The following is a 4,333-nucleotide window of genomic DNA, read 5'->3' on the forward strand; positions in this document are numbered from 1 at the left end:
TTTTACCTGAAAAGATAGAATTGGTAATTGTTTATGAACATGAGTAAATATTTGTGTGTGTTGCCAAAATAAGAACAGAAGGGCTCATAAGCAGAACAAAAGTTACATGGGAGTGATGCCCCGAGGTCTAAACAAAGAGAGGGGGAGATGCGCACGTGCCCTCACACACACACACACTACACGCCCTTACTGCACATCTCTTTCCTCTCTTTGAGAAGACCGATGGCACGAGGGAGCCCCGTCTTGCAACCTTTATAAAAATCTGTCAAAGATGAGGAACCTGTTCTGAGCCTCGGCACTTCTTGGCTTGCTGAGAAATCCTCCCACGGAGGAACCGAGAGCTACGTCTCCACCGCTGAATGAAAGAGGGACGGGGATCAGTAGCCTGGCTTGTGTCCACACCGTTTAGTGCTTGACCCCGCTAGATCAGATTAGTCTAGGAAAGATCTAGATGGAGCAGCCAAAAGCAGAGCCAGGGAGCAAACCGCCAGCAAGCAGCGTGGGCAGCCGGCACGCCGGGGCTGCACCTTCCTCGCCGGCTTTTGTGGATCCACTGAGAAAGCCCAGAGCTGCCTTCTATAGGAAGCGTCAGCTGATTTTTGTTCTCAAAAAGCAAACTGCAGGTTTAAGAGGTTAAACTCAAGGAAGAAGCCAAACTTTGTATTTGAAGTGCTATTACAATGGTTGGGGAAAAGAAAGGCTGCAATCTCTGTTACAAACACACGTGCTAATTTATTTCATTCCTTCAAATGAATAATTTTGAGTAAGAACTAATGTTACATATTCATGTACTGTATTTCTTTCTGAGGGGAAAAAAGAGACAGGAAAAGGAGGCACAAATTGTTTCGTTAGCATGATACAACATATTTAATGGTAGTGTTACAGCACATAATATGCCCTAGGGATTTTAGAGCTTCAAATTGCAAATGTTTGAGATACAGTTGCAACACCTTGGTCCTAGCAGATGTAAACTGCGCTTTAAATTTTCCAGGTCTCAGACACTGCAAGGCTTTTAGTCTCCAAGAAGAGTACAATTACTGCTTTGTGCCACATTCGAGCATACAACCTACATGAGAGCAGCACTCTAGTATTTGAGATAGCCACTAACATTTACATTTTCAAACACTAAGTAGATTAAGCGAAGATTATATCACTCCACCATCAAGCTACGAACTTGCTTTATACGTTCCTTCCAGCAATTGGGCTAGCTGAGACAGGTAACTGGGTGGGTGGGTGGACAACCTGAATTATGAGTATATTCGTTTCTGCACTTTGAAACCTAGAAACAAAAGAGAATCAGAGATAAATTGTCCTAAATCTGGAGGTAAGAGATGGAAAATAGTCATGCAATTGTATAAACTGTCAAATATTTGAGTTGGACGAAGGCTTTGGCTAAGTGCAGTTGCTTGGAAGAGTTCCAAGGATATAGTCTTAACGCATATGTCTGTTAAACTGAATCCTAGTTATAAAAGAGCTTCTTAGACTTTAAATATTAATACTATTAAGGCTGTGTCCCCACTGATACTGCAAAATGATCGTATTTATTATAAATTGGGTCTGAGACTGCTCAGGACCAAAAATTTTACTGGTAAAGCTTGAATCTGTAACTTTACAGTACAAAAATATCTTACAGTAAAAACATGCTTCAGTTGCTTTCAAGCCACCCAGATGTTTGCTGTTTGAGGTACTTGTATGCAATCATAGCCAGATTCGAAAAATGGAAATGAAAAAGCCCATTAATGTATAATACAATCTTCTCCATCCATTTGGCATTCATTTACATAAAATTGAAAGTGTCAAGTTATACATACATACATAAAATATTTTTCTGTCTCTCAATATAAATATGCATGTGGAGTTATGTTTTGTATGTAAACATTTCCCCCCGCCCTGCATTCCATCATTACACGTAGCAATATGTCAAACATATGGGAAATACTTTTTTAAGTGGCAAAAGCCAATTCAAATTGCTGAATATGGCCAGATTAGAACTCCAGGGGAGACGTCTTCCCCAAATTGGAATACCAAAAAGGTGAATTTAATTATTCATCCCCCTATTCAAGTGTTATTGAAGTAACTGCAAGTAAACTGGCAGTGTTATTTTCTGTTGTTTTTTTTTCCTCCTTTGGAGTTAAAAACCAAAACACTTACTTTATTTTTATAACACAGGAGTGGGGGAAGGAGGTTTCTGGCAGTAGGGCAGTAGGTAGCTCCTCAGCTGGGATGATACCTGACGGTATCTACCAAGACATACCAGGCTGCTCTTGGGCTTGCTGTCAATTTTCAAGCATGTTAATTTATACCTGCACTGTATTATATGTCACGCATTAATCCCATCCACACAACAAGGGATCTTCTAATGCTAAAATCGCTTTTGTCTCTAGCCAACATCTGTGAAGACATGCAAAGCTTGGACAATCAGCCAGCTTCTGCCAAGAAGCAGGAAAAAGAGTGGCCAGTTATTATGGCCTCTAATCATTAAAACCAATTAGTTCTTAATGAGTTAACAGATGTTGCACCTTTCCTTCGTATTCTGCTGTGCTTTGACTAAAGCAAATGACTCTCTCCCGGGGGATGGCAGGCAACGGCGAGCGGGGAGGAGCTGGAGGTGTAATTTTGCTGGGACCACGCGATCGCTCCTAAGCAATTTGGGATCTCGGGCAGCTTGTCCGCCAAGCCCTCCGCAGATCCTGACTCGTGTTCTTGTTTAGGCCGTGTGGGTGTCTCCCGAGAGGAGGTGTAAAACACAGACCTGTGTCTTTGTGGATCAGGTGTGCAACACGCAGCAAGCCTCGTCATGACTAGAGGGGTTTGCTAATTACAGCCATATTTGCCCTTCAGGGCATATGCGTTAATATCTGTTAAGAACATACACATAAGCTGACAGGAAAAGGAAGACTATTTTCCCAGTGGCAACCACAGCAAGAAATGCTAGAGACTTGTTGTCTCCGCTTCTCTCCTGTAGACTGCGAGGCACAAATTTGGCCTGGGGGAATAGGAAAAGAGATGCTTGGGACCCTATTACTCAAATATTTCTCCTTCCAGACAAAAGGCCCTTCTGTATAGTCTTTGTGGCTTCTTACCAAGAACTGGCAGATACAAATAAATAAATAAATAAATCACCAGGCAGAAAATGCTTAGTTTATGCTGTCCAAAGGAGAAAAAGCATCATTTGTGGTAGTCAGGCTTTGAATTTGATAATTTACTTAGATGATAAGGTAGCGCTGCCATGGTACTTACAGTATCCATGAGCTAACGGAGCAAACATAGGGAACGTGCAAACAATAAGGCTACCCTAGCTAGCGATCTAAGCTAAATCTCACAGCTTTTGATGGATGATCTCAGCTGTTATTTTAATTCTGTGGCTTCAGTATTAAACAGTGCAAAAAATAATTTCCTATCATAGACTTTTTGGTTTAAAAAAAAAGTTTGAAAAAAGGAGGAAAACCAATACATGGATTGAAGTACAGAAATACATGTTTCTTAATGTTGTGGAGAGGGGTTTTTTTGGTGTCTCTGCATTTCTTTAATTTCACCAGTGATGCAGATATACTTCAAGGACACAAAACATGACTTTACGAGAAGGAAAGGCTGTGTCAGACAACTTCACCATTTTGATATTTCTATGCGCATTTCTCTTCTGGGGTTTTCTAAGAAGCAGTTTGGTTACCAGGTCTGCGGTTACAAATGTAATTCCTGAGTAGCTGGCAAATCGGTATCAATCACGAATCCACATCCAAGATCTCCACTACTAGCAACAACAGCAGCGATGGACAGCAGAATGCGAGACAGGCGGCTTCATACGAATAAACGTGGGCAGGTCGTAAGTACTTTGCAGGTGCCACCAGCAAACCCAGCGCTTGCCCCGCGTTCCCGGGGTTTAGGAGAGGAACCTCGCAAACCGCCTTTTCCACAGATTATCACAGTTTTTTGCATGGGCCTAGTAGATAATCTCTGTATGCTCCTGATGTGGCTAAATCCTTCTTAGCTGCGATAAGCGTATAATCCTCACTGCAAGGCCTCACAGGTTTCAGAGTTCAGCAGCAGAATTCAGTCTGGCTCCGGCCTCGTGAAAGAAGATGCGGTCTAAGTGTTTCTTTCAGGAGGAAAGAGGATTCCCTGAGCCCAGCACTGAACGACAATGACGGCAGCGCAAGCTCGGGGAGAGAATAAACTTAGAGAACTATAAGCAAATGGAAACATAGAGATGATGAAGAAAACTATTTTTTTTTGTAGCCTTGGTTACAGTTTGTATTGTTGTGAAAAAATATTGCACAGAACAATTTTACATTTGTAGGACAATGTGAACTACACTGTTTCGCGTATCTGTTTT

The sequence above is a fragment of the Calonectris borealis genome, chromosome 1, assembly GCF_964195595.1.
Source record: "Calonectris borealis chromosome 1, bCalBor7.hap1.2, whole genome shotgun sequence".
NCBI classification, from domain to species: domain Eukaryota; kingdom Metazoa; phylum Chordata; class Aves; order Procellariiformes; family Procellariidae; genus Calonectris; species Calonectris borealis.